Source organism: Symphalangus syndactylus, chromosome 5 (genome assembly GCF_028878055.3).
Source record: "Symphalangus syndactylus isolate Jambi chromosome 5, NHGRI_mSymSyn1-v2.1_pri, whole genome shotgun sequence".
Taxonomy (NCBI): Eukaryota; Metazoa; Chordata; class Mammalia; order Primates; family Hylobatidae; genus Symphalangus; species Symphalangus syndactylus.
In genome coordinates this window covers 28,353,476-28,373,926 of record NC_072427.2, presented here as the reverse complement: position 1 = coordinate 28,373,926, position 20,451 = coordinate 28,353,476, and the positions used below count along the sequence as shown (strand labels likewise).

At 46.8% G+C, this 20,451-nt stretch overlaps 1 protein-coding gene across 3 annotated transcripts in view; it reads left to right on the top strand.

Annotated features, from left to right (window-relative positions):
- HMG20A (high mobility group 20A) overlaps positions 1-20,449 on the top strand; it is a 102,507-nt gene extending 82,058 nt beyond the window's left edge. For 2 of the 3 annotated variants that reach the window (XM_055277628.2, XM_063638729.1), the window contains exon 11: positions 14,509-20,449. The gene's annotated coding sequence lies outside the window, so the exon portion shown is untranslated. The remainder of the gene's footprint in view (positions 1-14,508) is intronic. The other variant, XR_010120672.1, reaches the window with a different exon arrangement.
- The last annotated feature ends 2 nt before the right edge of the window (positions 20,450-20,451 follow it).

Genomic DNA, 20,451 nt, shown 5'->3' with positions numbered 1-20,451 from the left:
TGAAGACTTGTTTGCATCACCTCCGCTCTCTCTGATTTCCACACCCACCACCCCATTGAAGTTGCTCCTGGCAGGTCTTGAGAGACCTCCTCATTACCAGAACACTCTCTTGTCCTCACCCTCCAAAAGTTGCAGCAGCATTGGGCATAATTTCCAACCTTCTTTTAAGTGACTCCTCTCTCTCAGCTTCTGCCATCACAGTCTACTGCTTTCTTTTGCCTCTCAGGCTCTCTTGGGCCTCCATCTGAGCCCCGGAAGTAGAGAACCTCAGGGCTCTGACCTGGGTTGCATTATTGTCCCTCTACATTCCTTCCTGAAGAGACTTGTCTATTCCCATCATTTAAAGTAGGACCACTATCTTCAGCTCTCAGCTCTAGATGCAGATATGTGACAAGCTATTTGACATCTCACTTAGATCATCCTTAGGTACTTTGGGCTTGAAAGCCTAACAATTGACTCCCAGGTACACCCCCAGACCCTTCCTCCTTCAGTCTTTCTCTGTTCAGTAAAAGGCAACATAACGAAGGGTCCCCTTCTTGGGATGTTGGGAGCCACTCTCTAGGAGGGAAGGTGACTTAGAAGACGGGGCAAATCTGGGGATATCTGAATATCATGCATTCCTACCTCTGACTTAACCTTGGAGAAACACCGGATACCTTAACCATGTATTCAGTGCCTGGCATGATCTGGTCCCAGCATCCCTTTCCAGGCCCAGGTTTCATCTCGCCTCTAGATCAGAAATGGGTGAAGTATGGTCCATGAGCCAAATCTGGCCCATATGTTTTTCTACCACCTGTAAGCAAAGAATAATTTTTTATATTTTTAAGTAGTTGAAAAAAATCAAAAGAAGAATATTTGGTGACACATGAAAATTACATAAAATTCAAATTTCAGTGTCTATAAATAAAGTTGTATGAAATACGGCCATGCTGGTTTATTTACTTTTTTTTTTTTTTTTTTTGAGATGGGGTCTCGCTCTGTCGCCCAGGCTGGAGTGCAGTGGCGCGATCTGGGCTCACTGCAAGCTCCGCCTCCCGGGTTCATGCCATTCTCCTGCCTCAGCCTCTCCAAGTAGCTGGGACTACAGGCGCCCGCCACCACGCCCGGCTAATTTTTTTTTTTGTATTTTTAGTAGAGACGGGGTTTCACCGTGGTCTCGATCTGCTGACCTCGTGATCCGCCTGCCTCGGCCTCCCAAAATGCTGGGATTACAAGCGCGAGCCACCGCGCCTGGCCTGTTTACTTATTATCTGTCTCTGCTTTCTAGCTACAAAAGCAGAGCTGAGTCATTGGAACAGAAGACTTATAACCTACAAAGCCTAAAATATTTACTATCTGGCCTTATACTGAAAAAATTTGCCAAGCCCTGCTCTAAGCCAGTCCCCTGTTCCCTAAACACACCTTGCAAACTTCTAGTTTGGCACACACTGATCTCTGCTCCTCTCTATCTAAATCCTACCTCTCTTTACTCCTTGCCAATCCAGCATCTTCTGGAATCTTCCTTGTCTCCTCCATTCAGTGGTTTCTCATCCTTCTCCAAATCCCTCTGCTAACATGTAAAGTTGATGGACTTACCACCCAAGGCCTTAGATGACTATTAGTTTCTGGTGTATGTCACATGTCCTGTCCAGATTGGGAGCCACATGAAGACAGAGATGGTAGCTGTTCATCTTGTATCCCAGGGCCCAGCACAATGCTTAGCAATATTGTAAGTGCTTAGAAAGTAGGTGTTAAAGGCCAGGTTCAATGGCTCATACCTGTAATCCCAGTACTTCGAGAGGCCAAGGCAAGAGGATCACTTGAGGCCAGGAGTTTGAGACCAGCATGGGCAACATAGTGAGACCCTATCTCTACAAAAAATAAAAAAAAATTAGCCAGGCATGGTGGCATGCCCCTGGAGTCCCAGCTACTCAGGAGGCTGAGGTGGGAGGATCATTTGAGCCCAGGAGTTCAAGGTTGCAGTGAGCTAGGATCCCACTGGACTCCAGGCTAGGCAACAGAGTGAGGCCCTGTCGCAAAAACAAAAGCAAAACGAACAACAAAAGAGTCAGTGTTGAGGTACTCCTTTCTGAGTGGTTTCATCTTTCCTGACAATCCCCTATTTAACTCTGAAAAAGAGCTGTCTACTTATCAATTTCTATCCAGCCTCCCTCCAGTTCATCCCCATGAAGTGCTGAAGACAAAGCATAGATAGATAAGTTGCAAGAACAACTTTACACGACTACCAGGGCTTATGGGGAGAGGGGGCAGTGAGATGGAACTGGGCTGGACTCCAGTCCCAGTTCAGTCACTGATAGCAAAATCTGATAGCAAAAGCATCAGTTTTGCTATTTCACCTGTCATTCCTCAGTTTCGTCATCTGTAAAAGTGTTGACTGAAAATTGAATGTCTGCTCAATCAAAGGATTCCCCAAATCCTTTCAGCTCCAAAACCTGAGGATCATGTTTTTCCTATAAGCCCTCAGGGTGGTGGAAATTCCCAAGCTTACCTCCTGAAAGAGGCAGGTTTGTCAACCCTAGCTGACCCCACTTGAGCACTCTCCTCAGGACACGCTCTCTGATGCTTATTCCTTATATAAGCAGTGCAGCCACCCTAGGGGAGAGGCATTATATTCCCACTTGGCAGACCCAGAAAATGAGACCCAAAGAGGAGAAGTGATTTGCCTGAGCAGGAGAGCATGTCACATGATTCTAGGGGTGCTGCTCACACCCTGGTCAGTGGTGCTCCCTCGGATCTCCCACTTGGGTGTTTAAATCACCAGAGGATCTCGTGAAAACAGATTTTGATTCAGTCACTCTGGGGTAGGGCCCAAGAGTCTGTATTTCTAACAAGCTCGCCTGTGATATGGATGCTCCCCGTCTCTGGATCCCACTTTGAATAGCGAGGTTGTGCACAACCTGTACAGCTGCACATGGCAGCTGTACACACAGCTCAAAAGCAGCACAGCTGGGACTTAAATTTAGGTCTTTGGACTCAAAGTCCAGTGTCCTCTATGCTGAGCCAGAACTTTGCAAAAAGCACCTCTACTCTGGGCATATGAGTGCCTGGGGATCTGGAGGAGATTTGATAGGGAAAAAAGTATATTTAGTAAAAGAGAAAGAAAGTCCTGCCTTTGCTGGCCAAGAGTCCTCAGCCAAGGCCTTCTGGGGCAGGCATAGATAGATGTCTGCATAAGTGGGGAGCCCTGTGGGAACAAGAGGAAATCAAGGGACCCCACACCTAACCTAGTAGCAACCTGGGGTCCAAAGGAAGGAGGAAAGGCAGCTGGGCTCTTTGTCTGCGGCTCTCAGGGTGGGTAATGAGCAGGGCGTTCTTCCTTGCAGGTGCTGAGAAGTGGGATGAGGCTTGTAAGGAGACAGAGTACCAAGCTGCAGTCTGGGAGGCCTTAATTCCCAGAGTTCTCCCTGCCACAGCTGAGCTGGCTCAGGGCCCATTTCTGTTTGCTTGGAACAGTCTGACATTTTGCAAGGAACCCTTTAAGCAGGGTGAGCCTTCTGGCCTCTCAAGGGTAATTGCCCAAGAGAAGCAGGTGCTCCCTGCTGGGGCTGGAGTTTCCGTTGGGGAAATCAACCTGACATAATATACTGGGGAAAGCTTTGTACACTATAGAGAGCTATGCAAATGCCAGCAGTCCTGGGGTGGAAGGAGGGCCTGCAGTAAGGCACAGCACTGGAGGACCGCTGGAGGGGCAGCGCTGAAAGATGGGCTTCTGTTGGAGATGCCTGGGAGGTCTTGGGGGAAGTTGGCAGCAGAGAGCTGGGCATTACAAATGGGGGGATGCAAAGGGCAGTGATCTTGTAGGTGGGAAACTGGCCTTCAGTGCTGGCCCCACCACTCACCAACTTCAGATAAGTTTCTGCAGTTCTCTGAGGCTCCATCATCTCCTGTGTCTATGAGGCAATGAAGCAATAGGGGCCATGACATGTCTGCTGTATTGTGGGATTTTAGCGTCCTTGGGGGTGCCTGGCACAGTGTATGTTAGTTGACTCACTGAGGTTTGGGGTCATATGTGGCAGACCCCTGAGCACTGAACAGGGGATGTGAACACCTGTTTGGACACAGAATCCTGGACTGGCCTTGATCAAACACCTTCCTCTCTTGAGGCCTTGGTTTCCCCCATGTGAATAGGAGGAAGCAGTGGAGTGACTGCCCACAAGTGCCCTTCCAGCCCTGGGCCTGTGCTCCAGATGGCTGCATGTCCTGGCCAGCAATGCCTGAGTTGGGACGTCCACTCTGAGGCTTTGCCTCATCAATAAGGCTGAAGCAGGCAGAGATTTCCAGGTTCAAGGTGAAGGGCCTCAGCCTCTGCTTGGGCAGCTTCCCAGAGCCGATGGAGCTCGGACATGTCTTTCCTAGGACATCTTCTTCAGTCAGCGGCCTCAGGATGAACCAGTCACCAGATGCCCAGCTGGACAGAGCAAGAGCCTGGCAAGGTCATGTAGGGACAGCATGCTGAGCCCAATGGCCTTGATCATAGGGCTCTGCCTCACCCTCTCTGCTCCCACATCCCACGCCTCCCATGCAGGAGAACCAGCAGGACATACTGGCTTCTGCATCCTCACCAGCCAGCACCTGCTCCTCCGCATGTTTAAAAAATACAGGGCAACCTGGGGCCTGGAGGAAGGAGGAAAGGCAGCTGAGCTCTTGATCTGCCGCTCCCATCACATTTCACCAGCTAGAGAAATGTGATGCATGCAAAGATATAAACCAGGCTGATGTGGGCTGCAGGGCTGGAGGGCATGTCCATAGAGAACACCTGTGATTCACTGGTGTGCAAGCTCAGGGGCCCCTGGGAATAGATGGCAAAGCCAGATCTGCAGCCCTGAGCTGTGTCTTCCTTCTGCCACACCACTGTCTTCTTGAACAGACCAGGTAGCTGCTATTTCAAAATGCAACCATTCCATCTTCTAGTCTAACTCTCCCAGGACAGCCCTTCTGGAATTGGGAGCTGGTGCCCAGAGTCTGCCAGCTGCTGGGATAAACTACCTGAGTTTCTTCAACCACTTTTCCCATGTAGGATTTCTACCCCCCACCTAGGGTTGGTAGAGTTAGCAAAAAAACCCATTAATTAATTAATACAGGACACCCAGTTAAATTTGAATTTTAAATAAACAACAAATAATTTTTTAATATAAGTGTGTCCCGTGAAAAGTTCAACTTTAACTGGGCATCCTGCATTTTATCTAGTGATCTCACCCATATCCCACCCAGATCCCAGCCAAGCCCTCTCTGGGAAAAGCTAGAGAAGGTTTCAGAAGGTCACGGGGCCTCGCATTAGGATCAGGGTGTCTTTAATGGGCAGTCCTCCCCTGCGCACTCCCCTCCCTCTGGGCCAGTTGCTGGTTCACGATGAAGCCGCTGATGCCCCTTGCCTGCTCCGGAGGCAGTGCGTTCTCCCCGAGGGGCGATTGTGTTTATTGTCTCTGCACCGAGCCTGACCTGGAGTGTATGCCCGCCCTCTTGACTCCCTGTTCTTGCTATTCATTCCCACTGCTCAGCCACTTGGCCTTTGTTGCTGAGCACCTAGAACACAATTTATTTTTCTCTTCCTACCAAAGTGGGGGTTCTGGGAAGGAAGCCAAGGATTTGAGCCGGGGCCGCCAAAAGACAGAGCTCCACCTCTGAGATTCCTGCCTGCCACACTGCTCCCAGCCCACGTTCTGATTTTCATGCCTGCGGAATGGGTGTGACCTGTTCCAGCCAAAGGCAGAGGCTCCCAGACCCTGGAGGGAGCCATCTGTGGAAGCAGGAAATGTCCTTGCATTCCAGCCATGGCCCCCGTAGGCGTTTCAGTGCCCCTTATGCCAGTGGGGATGTGATGAAGAGAAGGAAGGTAGGCCAGCGCCTCCACACCACGCTGCAGAGACAAAGGCCTGGGCAGCCCTGGTGTGGTTCATGCTGTGTGTCCACTTGACTAGTCCACTCTGCCTATTTCTGGATGAAATTAACACTTGAATCCGTAGACTGAGTAAAGCACAGGGCCCTCCTTCATGTGGGTGGGCTCCATCCAATCAGCTGAAGGCTCGAACAGAATAAACGCCTGAGTAAGAAAGAATTTCCTCTCTGCCTGACTGTCTTCAAGCTGGGACGTCAATCTCCTCCTGCTCCCAGAGTCACACTGGAACTCACACCATCAGCTTTTCTGGGTCTGGACTCTTCAGCCCCCGTAATCCTGTGAGCCAGTTCTTTATAACAAATCTCTGTGCATCATGTTGGTTCTGTTTCCCTGGAAGACTCTGAGTAATACAGGCTTCTTCCTTCCTCCTCCCTGCTCCCCGCTGTAAAAGGCGGAGTCTAGGCAGGTGCATGTACACACACCCCCACACCCCTCCCAGAAGCAGTCAAATGACAGGTCTCTCCAGGTGCTTCCCTCCACTGTGCCTGGTCCTGAGGTTGGAGAATATCTTAGCTGAGGTTCCCCTGAGGAAAACTGAGTCTAGATTTATGTGAAAATGATTTCTTAGGGAGAAATCTAAGTGGGAAAAGACAGTAGAGGAACAAGGAAGTGGGACGCAAGCAAAGAGAAAGAAGCCAAGCCAGGGTGTGGCATCAAGCCAAGCCACGCGAAGGGCTGCGTGTCTCATACTCCAGGGAGCTGTGGGGACACTTCAGAGGTGCCCCAATCAGGGGCAAGGGGGCACGGGCAGTTTTACTTCCTTGCTCTCCCCGAATGGAGCACATAAATGTCCAGGTACTTCCTGTTCTTCATAGGTGTGGGCAGAGTGGTTCTGGCAGCTCAGGGCCATTCTCCAACAGAGACAGCTGGCTGTTGGGAGTGAAGGCACAGGGGTGGGTAAAGATAGGGGGTTGGAGGAGACATGAGGATGGAAAGCATGTTGTGGGGGGGGCGATGCTGAGCGTAGGTCTGGAGAGCAAGAGAGGGGCAGGTTGGGGAGGTCTTGTCTTTGGGGGGGCCCACCCCAAGCACACCTCTGTGAGTCTGAGCTTCCCTTGAAAAAAAGCCTCCCTAAAGAAGCAAGTAGCCCACTGCACCCAAGCCCTATGCACACAGTCTCCAGGCCAAGGCTATTTTTGTTTTCCTCTAATAACAATGAGCACATTGTGCACACTTCCTGACTAATCTGCTCAGTGAGGTTGGGAGGAGGGACGGGGAGGTCGTAGGACTGAGGGCCCATCTTAGGCTGAGAACTAGGCCTGAACCGCCAAGCTAAGTCAGGTGTGGGAAAGACCCCAACCCCCAGGTCCAGCCACTGCCCCTTCCCGCCTACTCAGCACCTACTTGTCTCATATGGCTGCTCCGGTTCTGCTGTCAGCACAGAAAGCTAAGGACCCGCCAACTCCCTTCGTTGCTTCTTGAGGGTAATAGATACTTCCTGAGCACCCACTGTACACCAGATCCCGTGCTAGGTCCTTTGCATGTCAGATTTCATTTTCCCTCATGCTCAGCTCTATGAGTAGTGAGCGTGAGCCCATTCATTCAGACAAGGAAGCGGAGGCTTGGAAAGACTAAGTGACTGATCCAAGTGTACACGGCTAGTCAGAGGTGGGGGCCTGTTCAAATCCAGGCCTGCTGAACCTCACCCCTGGGGTGAGGGTCTTTCTGCACCTCTGAGACCTTGTGCCCAGGAATCCACACTGAAGTCCCTAAGAGGTAGTGGCACCAAGCCAGGGCTGGATGGGTCACTTGGCAGACCACATATATGCTTTGGCACCAGCAAAGCAGGGCACGCCCCAAATGAGAAGTTTTGGAGAAATTATCCATTTTTAAAAATCATTGCAGACTCAATGGGAAACCCCAGAATGCTGTAAGACTTCCTGACTCTTATTCTGTGGTTTAGGACTAGCTTTATTTTGATTTGCACATGGTAAGTGGGGGATACTTGATCCTTTTTCAGGCTTAGGGCCTCGAAATAAAGGTTTTCATCTGGCCCTGCCCAACCCTGAAGGGAGGAGCTGCTTCCCGTGGCCTCTTTGGCCCCTTTGTTAACTCAGCAAAGATGGATTGTGAACCTTTTATCTGCCAGGACCTGTGTAAGAGGTAGGGACACAGCAGTTTCAGCTTCCCTGCCTGCTCTTGGAGATGACCACATCTATGGACATGCTTCATAAACTGTCAAATGCTGTAATGTGGTGAACTTCTGATTGATGCTACTGTCATGAAGCTGAAAGCCTTGCCAGGACAGCTGGGAGTCAAGGGATGGCAGTCCAGCTGAGCAGTCACCTTCATTTCCTTTCTTTTCTTTTCTTTTCTTTTCTTTTCTTTTCTTTTCTTTTCTTTCTTTCTTTCTTTCTTTCTTTCTTTCTTTCTTTCTTTCTTTCTCTTTCTTTCTTTCTTTCCTTCCTTCCTTCCTTCCTTCCTTCCTTCCTTCCTTCCTTCCTTCTTTCCTTCCTTCCTCCCTCCCTCCCTTCCTTCCTTTCTCTTTCATCTTTCTGTCTTTCTTTCTCTTTTTTGAGACAGGGTCTCACTCCGTCACTCAGGCTGGAGGGCAGTGGTCATGGCTCACTGCAGCCTCGATCTCTCTGGGCTCAAGCAATCCTCCCATCTCGGTTTCTCAAGTAGCTAAGACTATAGGTGCACACCACCATGCCCAGCTAAGTTTTTTATATTTTGTAGGGATGGGGTTACACCATGTTGCTCAGGCTGGTCTTGAGATCCTGACCTCAGGTGATCTGCCTGGCCTCGGCCTCTCAAAGTGCTGGGAATACAGGCATGAGCCTCTGTGCCCAGCCTTTTGTGTGTGTGTGTGTCTTAAAGAACTATCCAGGCTGGGCACAGTGGCTGACGCCTGTAATCCTAGCACTTTGGGAGGCCAAGGTGGGTGGATCACCTGAGGTCAGGAGTTTGAGACCAGCCTGGCCAACATGGAGAAACCCCATCTCTACTAAAAATACAAAAAATTAGCCAGGCATGATGGCGCATGCCTGTAATCCCAGCTACCTGGGAGGCTGAGTCAGGAAAATCACTGGAACCTGGGAGGCAGAGGCTGTAGTGAGCAGAGATTGGGCCACTGCGCTCCAGCCTGGCGACAGAGCAAGACTCCTTCTCAAAAAAAAAAAAAAAAAGCCAAAAACTACCCAAATTATGTTTCAGGCCTCTAAAACCTGAATGCATCCAAGATCATGTTGGAAAGGCTGGCCTGTCTTTCTGGAAGGTTTCTACCAGGGTTTCCCATCATCCTTATCTTCCCTGTTTCCATCACTCACAGGGTCGTGTTCTGTCATTCCTAGCCCCCAACAGGGGCATCTGCGGGTGTATGGGGCTGCTGCTCCTGGCCTTGGTGGGGCTTGTGACCCTAGATAGGCTTTGAGCTCCCTGAGGGTGGGTTCTTCCAAACACTCACTGAAAGGCTCTGCACATAGCATGCCTCAATGAGCTCTCTTGCCCACACCCCCAACCCTCGAGAGGTAGGCTGGGTACAGGGGCGACCTGGCTGCCCATGGATGACTGAAACCTGGCAGTGGGCCTGAACCAGGGCTTCTTTAGGACAGAGACACTCCTCCCCCTTCCAGGTGTCCCTGTGGTGGTGGAAGCCACAGTAGCAAGCAAAACCTTTCATATTCCAGGGGCCAGGATGAAAAGGATACCTCTAAGCCGTTTGGATTTGTAAAGTGCAGCTTAAATGCACTGGGGGAGAGGAAGCTGTACTCAGCTAAGAGCTTCTGCATGAGCTATGAGTCTCTTCCAGTTTCCAGCCTGACCTCCTGGGATAGGCCTTGCCAGGTGCCCCTGAGGCCCAAGGCCCCAGCCTCCTGCCTGACTCTGCTAGGTTCAGGGTTCTGGTCAGGGTTCAAGTGCTGGGTGGACCCAGGGCAACATTGTGGCCTCCAGCAGCTGCCAGCAGCTCCGGCAGTAGTCCGTCCTTGGGAGTGTGGAGCCTGAGCAGACTGGCTCATTATGGTCTGGTGGGCATCCCTGAGCCAGGGGCTGGCCCAGGAACTTCCCAGAAACACTGGAACAGATGGGGCTGTTAAAAGGCACATCCCTGAGCTTTCAGCCAAATTACATGGGGCGGAAATGCACTGAGGCCGTCTGCAAACTTCTTCAAGATCCAGCCCTGTACTTGCTTGCTTCCTTCCTTCCTGAATAATTGAATAATTCCCTTAAAACTCTGTAGGACCTCCTTCCCTTCCCCCAACACTTCGTGAAAGCAGCAGAGGGGGTTAGTGTGGAGCAGGGAAGTGGCCAAGTGAGGGCAGTAACCCATGGATTCAGGAGGGCGTGGAGCAATACATAAATATAGTGGGGAGAGTGGGAGCCAGGTTTCTTGTTGTTGGAGAAGAAAGTTGAAAATATGGAAGAGGAGAAATTTGAGTGAATCCTATAATGATGGACTGGAAATAGAGGTATAGATGTGAACTTACGATTTTTAATGTATGGATCTAGAAATTAATATAAATATATGTGTATACACACACACAAATACACACACACATTCCTTGGCTCTGGCCACTGAGAGGGTCTGGGAGCAACAAACCCCCAAAATAAATGAGCAAATCTACAGCCCAGATCTGCCTCTAAATCATTCGCCACTGAAAGGGATCAGGGCTCCTTGGAGAAATGACTGATTCCAGGGCTGGGGCAGGGGAAATAGAGCACTTGAAACATCTTGTTGTTTCAGACAGAAAGTGCTCAAAGAATGATGGGGACATGTTGAAAGCACATAAGATAATATCCAGATTATATAAAGAACTCCTGTGTCCAACAGCAGAAGAAACAACCCAATTAAAAAGGACTTCAATAGACATTTCTCCAAAGAAGATATACAAATGGCTGATAAGAACATGAAAAATGATCACCATCGCTAATCACTAGAGAAATGTAAAGCAAACCCATAATGAGATGTCACCTCACACCCATTAGGATGGCTACTATCAAAGAAAGAAAATAAGCATGGGTGATGATGTGAGAAATTGGAACCCTTGGGCGCTGGGTTGGTAGGAATATAAAATAGTGCGGTTGCTGTGGAAAACTGTATGGCAGATCCTCAAAAAATTAAAAGTAGAATTACCATATGATCCAGCAAGTCCACTTCTGGGTATATATCCAAAAGCATTGAAAGCAGGGACTTGAAGAAATATCTGTACACTCATGTTTATAGCAGCATTATTCACAAAAGCCAAAATGTGGAAGCAACCCAAGTGTCCCATCAGTAGATGAATGGATAAACAAAATGTGGCATATCCATACATTGGAATATTACTCAGTCTTAAACAGGAAGGAAACTCTGACACATGCTACAGATTGGATAAAACTTGAAGACATTATGCTATGTGAAATAAGCCAGTCGCGAAAGGACAAATACTATACCATTCTACTTATTTTAAGTACATAGAGTAGTCAAATTCATGGGCACAAAAAGTAGAATGGTGGTTGCCAGGGGTTGGGGGGAGGAGTCATTGTTTAATGGGTACAGAATTTCAAGTTTGTCAGATGAAGAGCCCTGGAGATGAATGGTGGTGATGGTTGCACAACAATGAGAATGTCCTTAATGCCATTGAATGGTACACTAAAGCGGTTAAGATGGTACATTTTATGTGTATTTTACCACAATTTAAAAAACAAAAATGTGAAATTAAAGAAAAAAGGACACAAGAGCCAACTTGAAGAGGCTCCCAATGGCCACATCAGGGACAATTTGAGCATCAAAATAATGATCTGTAAGTCAATATTAATACAAGTAAATAAATGAATAAAAAATAGGGAGAAGAGAAACTCTTACTTAAAGTAGAATGCAAACTAATAAATGTAGAAGGGATAATGGAATTAGGAAATCATATTTTGCAAGCACTGTAAAAATATTTGATTTAGTCAAGAATCATTAATGGATACTAAAACTATTGGGCAAATTTTTGATGAGAAACAGGATATTTACCTAATTTCAAACTTATTCTCTATAAAATATTAATTAATTAATTATAAGTTAATTAATACGTATAATATACTCATTAGTTAACTGAACACTGGTGAAGCCTGGTAGATACCATCTTAACCAAGGAATAAAAGTTAATATCTCCAGTAATGGGGCAAATTGACCACGAATAACCTTACAGGATGCAGTGCAAAGAACACAGCATCAGTTTTGTACATTCCTGCCCAAAACACATTAACATCAGAGCAACTTAAATTGTGAGCCATTCTACAAAATGACCGGCCTGTAACTGTTCTAGGTGTCAAGGTCATAAAATTAAAGGTGAAGGAACTGTCTAGGACTGAAGGAGAGTAAAGACATTTGACAACTAAATCAACATGTAATCATGGATAGGACCCTTTCAATATAATGGACATTATTGGGATAATAATGAAATTGGGATGGAGTCTAAAGATTGGACGGGAGTAAGACAGCATCCTACCTTCACTGGCTGCAATGAGATTTGGGAGAGTGTATCTGCTTAAACTTCTTCTCAAATGGTTCAGAAAGAAATAATTCCTGTCTCTTTCTCTTTCTCTCTGTCCTTCTATCAATGCCTCTACCCTATGACCCACTCATGGGGACAGAGCCAATAGAAAGAAGTGCTTATGTTTGCGAAAAGTCATGTAGAAGAGTATTTATAGCAGCAGTGTCATAGCCCTCAATTAGAAACTACCTGCATCCGTCCGCCTGGGCCGCCTTAACAGAATGCCACAGGCTGGGTGGCCTAAACAACAGACATTTATTTCTCATAGTTCCGGAGGCTGGAAGTCCAAGATCAAGGTGCCGACTGGGTTGGCTTCTGGTGAGTCCTCTCTCTCTGGCTTGCAGACAGCTGCTTTCTCACTGTGTCCTCAAATGGCCCGCTTGGTGTCTCTTTCTCTTCTTATAAGGACACCAGTTCTATTAGACCAGGGCCCCACTCCTATGACCTCACTTAACCTTCACTACCACCTTTTTTTTTTTTTTTTTTTTTTTTTGATGGAGTCTTGCTCTGTTGCCAGGCTGGAGTGCAGTGGTACAATCTTGACTCGTGGCAACCTCCACCTCCTGGGTTCAAGCTATTCTCCTGCCTCAGTCTCCCAAGTAGCTGGGACTACAGGCATGCGCCACCACGCCCAGCTAATTTTTGTATTTTTAGTAGAGACGGGGTTTCACCATATTAGCCAGGATGTTCTCGATCTCTTGACCTCATGATCTGCCCACCTCGGCCTCCCAAAGTGCTGGGATTACAAGCATGAGCCACCGCACCCAGCCTTTTTTCCTACTGTCTACATAATTGCAAAGTTTAATTACTTCCTTAATGGTCCTGTCTCCAAACACAGACACATTAGAGGTTAGGACTTTATTCCATAAAATCTGGGGGGACACAATTTAGACCATAACACTACTCAAATGCCCATCACCAGTAGAGTGCATAAACAGTGGTGTATCTATACAATGGAAGATTCCATAGCAAAGAGCATGAATTAATTATTAATACACGCAACAATGTGGGTGAATTTCACAGACATAATCTTAAGCAAAATAATCCAGGCACAAAAGAACATATGCTATGTAATTTCATTTCTATGAAGGTCAAGAACAGGCAAAACTAAGCTATGCCAAAGTCGATTTAATGATAGGTGGGTACTGCCAGAAAGGCACATAAAGAAGATCTTGGGTATACTGAAATGGATAATGGTTACACGCGTGTTTGCATATACAAAAATCATTCAAGCTGTACATGTAAGATGTGGATGGTTTACTCTATAAAAGTTACACCTCCTGTTTCAAAAAGTGAAGTGTGGAGTGAAGTGTTGAAGGGAACGGCATGAACTGAAATAAGGTTAGTGTGTATGCCATGGAGAAGGACGAGGTGTGGGAAGAGGCTAGGGAGAGACCCAGGCCCTGATATTAGACCCTTTGGGGGTCCAAGACCCAGCCCCTCCCCAAAAGACAAACAAACCAACCAGCTCACCATGACCATCCCCTCAGGAGTCCTCAGGGGAGATGTCTGAGTGGTGAGGAGGGCACTGAACTCCACCCCGAGGCTTTGTGAAGAGGGGAGGACTAAGCCGAGCCTTAAACAGAGCTTCCCAGGGGAAGAAGGGGAGTGGGGTGTGGGCATTCCAGGAAAAGGGGACAGCAAGAGCGTAGGTTAAAAGTGAGACACAGCCTGGTTGTGTGGGACACAACGGGCAGCTGAGCTAAGGGTGTGTGACACGAAATAAAGGGACTAAGTCCAGGTGCCAGGCAGGGGCACTGCTGCAGGACCAGCAGGGTGGAGGCTACTGTGATAGGCCAGGCAACAAAGGCCCACAGCCGATCATCTGTCCCCCTCGTGTCCCCGCAGCATGGCGGCCTCACAGTCCCGCACATGCCAGTCCCTTGTCCAGACCCCTGCTCAAGCCAGTCTTGGCACCTGGAGTTCCCTTCCCCTCCACCAATGCTCACCTTGGTCCTAGAAGACCTAGGCTCCTTGAGTCCCTGGCCAGGCCCACTTGCCTGTCTGAATCCCTATGGGGATCCACAGGCATTCCTATCACTTAGCCCACTCCCACCCCTGCAGAGACCGTCAGGGGTTACCCCAAGCCTCTGTCAGCTCTATCACATTGCAGAGGTCTTAATCCTCTACAATGTCTGTTTTTCTTTGTAGCCACTGAGGATCTCATGGTCTACATGGGTTTCATCCACATCTGTGTTCCCAGTGCCCAGCACAGAGCAAGTCCCATAGCAGGTATTTACTGAATGCTTGTTGAATGAATGGTGAACGAGTTGACCCTTTGCATGACATGGCATCCAGTATCTGTGACCTGGAGATAGTGATGAGAATATTGCTTCACAAACGGCAGTTCGAGGGATTCTATGGCAGCATTTTATTTAAAAGCGTAAATGCTGCTGAATGGATGCCATGCTTCTGCTTGTCAGGGGGAGGAAAACAGAGGATTCCAGAAAATTGCCTCTAATTTGAGCACAATTTCACTCTTTCTGTTGACATCTCCTGGTGTACTTTGAAAAGACTGCAATTCTGTACCTTTAGCCAGGAACATCCAGTCGGGGAGATCACCAGAGCAGCTCTGTGGGCGACGCATTTGGGGGCCCAGGCCTTAGAGCTGCATGTCATGGGGCAAACGGACAGTGGGCTCAGATGACCCTTCCCCTCCCACCCAGCTTCCTAGACACACTTCGCATACACTCTGCCTGGGGCAGCAGAAAAGGCTCAGGTTTCGCAAACAGACTCATTTACTATGTGGATAATTTAGTCTGCCCAAGCCTCTATTTCTTCTTCTGTAAAATGGGGAGAATGCCTTCCTAATAGGGTTGCTACAAACAGTGAATGAAATATTGAATGTTGGATACTTAATACAATGCCTGTCATTAGCAGATGTTAAAAAAAATCCCTCCCCTCCTATCCCTATGTTCACTCTCATCAACACTAGCCTGGCCCCTGCCTCTGGAAACAAACCTCTCTAAGGGTCTTGGGCTGAGCAGCTGATCCCATCAAGGATGGAGCTGGCACCCAGAGTTTTCACTTTGTGAGGATCTCTTGGAGCAGGAAAAGTCTTTGGTTCAATAAGGAAGAGAGTTAAAATAGTGGAAGCCAGTGGGGGAGCTGGTGGGGGAGGCTCTGTGAGCTGGGGACTTTCTAAAGGTGAGCATCTGGGATCAGCTGTGATTCTATCATGCCTGCACCAACCCCTCTCATAAACACCAGTGGTCATTATGCACTGGATAAAATCCCAGCCTTTCAGTCAAGTTTTCAAGCCTTGGTGATCTAGCCCACCTGCCTTCATTCATTCACTCCACAAACATGCCCCAGGTCCCCATCTCCACATCTGTATGCAGGCTGGTCCCTAGACCTGTGACACCTTCCCTCACTCTTACCTACATAACTCACCAGCCCTTCATGTTAGAAACCATCTGTGCCCCTCCAGAACTTGGTCCACAGTTGTTTATGCTTGTGCCTTAGCTTCCCCATGGGCTCTGGGCATCTGTAGTCAGGGTCCACAACCGAGCCATCCTGAGGACACCCAGGCAGAGCCTTGCCTCTTGCTTTGCACAACACCATGGCTCAGTGTCTTCTTGGAGTGAATAAGTGACTGGGCTTCTCTACACTCAAGTCATTCCCATCTCAGAACAGTCCAGGTGCACTGAAGGATGGAAAGGTGGGAGCACACTCCTCCCACAGGCTCTCCAAAGGGATTTGAGAGTGCTGTACTTTCTTTGCCACACAGGCACGTGGCAGCTATTTGCATGTCTATCTGGCATCATAAGTACACAAAGATGGTTTGTCTATTTCCCATCTGCTAACCTGCTTGGATGACCTCCTCCTCAGCACAGCACACAAGAGCACTAAAGTGCCCCAGGGATGCTGCAGGCAATGTCTATACCCCATTTCCTTTTAGAAACCAGCCAGGTCACGCAGCAATAGAGCAAGCCAAATGCAAATGGCCACCTCCTGGGTCCATCCATTGTCCCTTCTGGCCTAGATCCTGCCTCAGTGATATAGAAAAAAAGATGAAGGTAATCTGGAAGAGGAAGCCCTGAGATGCTGTCAAAGGAGGAAAAAGATCCAGGGTAGAAGCAGGGGAGAAGACTGGCATGTGGGCAACAAACCCTGTCTTCTAAAAAGACCTGTGCCCTTGAAGTAGGGAGACAGGCCTGGAAGAAAGTCCTGGAGCTCCACCAACTCCAACACCAGTGTGCGCCTACTGCAAATGCAGGCCAAGGGTTATTGTTCCCACTTACAGATGAGAAAACTCAGACAGATCATGCTATGGTCTGAATGCTGGTGTCCCTCCAATATTCACATGTTGGAACTTGATCCCCAATGTGATAGTATTGAGAGGTGGGGCCTTTTGGAAGTAATCGAGTCCTGAAGGCTCTGCCCTTATGAATGGGATTATGTCCTTATAAAAGAGGCTCAAGTGAGCTCCCTGGCCTCTTCTGACACGTAAGAACACAGCAACGAGACGCCATCTATGGAGCAGAGGGCAAACCCTTACCGGACACCACATCTGCTGGGGCCTTGATCTTGGACTTCCCAGCTTTCAGAACTGCAAGCAAAAAAATTCTGTTGTTTATAAATTACCCAATCTAAAGTATTTTGTTGTCATGGCAGGAAATGACTGACAGGTCAGTGTCACATAACTCACCCAATCAGAGTGGGCAGGGTAAGGTCTTCTGATTCCAAGGCCAGAGCCAAGGGGACTAGTTTGTTAGTGATCCTGGGAAAAAGTGCTATTTGCTCATCCAGGAAATACAGATTAAAACCCCAGTACATGGGGCTGGGCACAGTGGCTCATGCCTGTAATCCCAGCACTTTGGGAGGCTAAGGCAGGCGGATCACAAGGTCAGGAGATCGAGACCATCCTGGCTAACATGGTGAAACCCCGTCTCTACTAAAACTACAAAAAATTAGCCAGGCGTGGTGGTGGGCGCCTGTAGTCCCAGCTACTCAGGAGGCTGAGGCAGGAGAATGGCGTGAACCCGGGAGTTGGAGGTTGCAGTGAGCCGAGATCGTGCCACTGCACTCCAGCCTGGGCGACAGAGTGAGACTCCGTCTCAAAAAATAAAAAGAAATAAAAATAATAATAAAACCCCAGTACAACACACACCCTCAGGATGGCTAAAATGAGTAAGAGAGTTTTAAAAAATTTGATGTTGGTGAGGATGTGCAGTAACTGTAACTGCTTTACATGGCTGGTAAGAATGCAAACTGGTATATCAACACTGCAAAAGTGTCTAATGACGCCTACCAAAGCTAACCATATGCAGACCCTATAACCCAGCAATTACATTTCTAGGTACCAAAAGCATTCTAGGTACTAGAATTTTCTTTTTTTCTTTTTTTTTTTGAGACGGAGTCTCGGTCTGTCGCCGAGGCTGGAGTGCAGTGGCCCGATCTAGGCTCACTGCAAGCTCCGCCTCTGAGCCTAGCCAGAAAAACGTAGTTGATAAAAATATTGTGGTACAAGGCCGAGCATGGTGGCTCACACCTGTAATCTCAACGCTTTGGGAGGCCGAGGCGGGTGGATCACGAGGTCAAGAGATCGAGACCATCCTGGACAACATGGTGAAACCTCGTCTCTACTAAAATTACAAAATAACTGGGCGTGGTGGTGTGCACCTGTAGTCCCAGCTTCTTGGGAGGCTGAGGCAGGAGAATCGCTTGAACCTGGGAGACAGAAGTTGCAGTGAGTCGAGATCACGCCACTGCACTCCAGCCTAGAGGACAAAGCGAGACTCTGTCTCAAAAAAATACATAAATAAATAAATAATATATATATAGTCATATAATTATAGAATATGAATGAGCAAGCTATAATTACACATAGCCATGGATAAATGTCACAAACATAATGCTGAGCAAAATGAGTCAGACACCAAAGAGCAAATATTATAAGAACCCATTTATACAGCTTTCAAACCAGACATTCATCAATGGTGTTACAAGTCAGGATAGCGGGGTCCCTTAATGTGGGTAGTGACTGCAAGGGACAAGAAAGGACTTTGGTGGTGCTGGTTGCCTGAGGGTGCTACAGTCATGTGGTGGTGGTTACATTTTTCACGAAGTGAGAAATCTCAAGCCATACGCTTATGACTTGTACATTATGATTTCGCTATGTATGCTATTCAATAAAAACGTAAGCTTACAAAAATTAAGGACAATCTCTACTAATGGAGACAGAGTGAATCCAGGATGAATTGTTAAGTTTAAAATATTGAAGTGCAAAACTATAACTCTAGAATGCTACTTTGTGTGTAAGAAAGAAGGGGAAATAAGAAATTATTACCCTTTTATATATTATGGAAGGAGGAATGTATAAATTTCTATATGTAAATATATATTATAGAAGATTGTTTTTGCAAAAAGAAACACAGGAAGGATAAACGAATGAGATCAGTTACCTACAAAGGTAGTGTGGGAATGGAGTGGAAGGGATATGAGCAGAGAGCTATTTTTTCTGAGTATAAATGTTTTGTATAGTGTTGGCTTTCAGAACCACATCAGTGCTTTACCTGTTCAAACAACAACAATAATAAAGGACGGGGGAAGTCTCTAAAATGTAATACAATCAGAAACAAACAAACCTAATACATTTCAAATGAGTAACAACCACACTAAAAGGAGGGGAAAATCTGACCCAAGGGCATTTTAAACACACTATTTTACTATATACGCCCAGACAAAAGATAAAAAAGATCTGCAAAAATGTCAAACTCTAGTTAGCAGGTTTGTTTTTTGCAGCAGTATGGTTTGGCCATTCTGAAACCTCTAGGCTTCGGCACATGAGTAGATATAATGACAATCACGGGGTCCAAGTTTCTCACTGTTGGAGAAGTGAGTTACAGGTATTGGAAGGGAGAAGACAAGAATGGACCCTTAGGTATTAAATTGAAATTGGAGGTAACCGTACAAGCGCATGGCTTTATATACAGATGTTAATATAGATATGGTCATGGATATTCTACCTCCCAGATCATTCTCTCCTAAAATAAACAAGGTCAAGGGATCCTTGGAGAAATAGCTGATTTCCAGGACAAGTACGTGATGAACCTGAAAGTAAGAAAATGCTCAAAGAATGATGGGGAAATGTCAAAAAGACACAGGGGCCAGCTTGAAGGAGCTCCCACCGGCCAAACCTGGAACAATTTGAGCACCAAAATGAATAATGATAAGAATGAATTACAACCCACTGAATAAAATAAGAATCCCTGAGTCCATACAGATATAATATAATGAGTATAAATAAATACATGAGGAAAAGAGAAAGCTCTTCTGTATCGTAAAATTCAAACTAATAAAGAGGAAATTCTGAGGTTAGAAAATTACATTTGACCAGCATCATAGTAATAATTGATTCAGGCAAGAATCACCAATAGATCCTGAAATTAGTGGGTGAAAACTCTGACAAAAAACTGGATATGTATATAGTCTAAAGGTAACTCCCCACAAAGTACCTTTTTTTTTTTTTGAGAGAGAGAGAGAGACAGGGTCTCACTCCTGTTGGCCAGGCTGGCATGCAATGTGGCACAATCACAGCTCATTACAGCCTCAAACTCCTGGTGGGCCCAAATGGTCCTCCCACCTCAGCCTCCAGAGTAGCTGGAACCACAGGTGCATGCTACCATGCCTGGCTAATATATACATATACATATATATGATATATATAATCATATATATATTATATATATCATATCATATATGTATATATATGAGACTTATCATACCATATATGTATATATGAGAGACATATATATATATATATATATATATATATATATATGAATGACTGGGTCTCACTATGTTGCCCAGGCTGCTCACAAAATATTTATTAAATAGCAACGGAAAAATAGTAACTTAACAGTGCTAGACCACATCTTAACCCATGATCCAAATTAGTATAACTAGTAATAGGACAAATAGACATCATGTACCTCCTGAGATGATGCACCAAGAAGGACACAACTTCACTTCTGTGATAATCCTGCAAAAATCAATAACCTGCATTTAATCATGAGGACACATCAGACAAACCCAAACTAAAGAATATTTATTTATGTATTTATTTATTTATTTGAGACACAGTCTCGC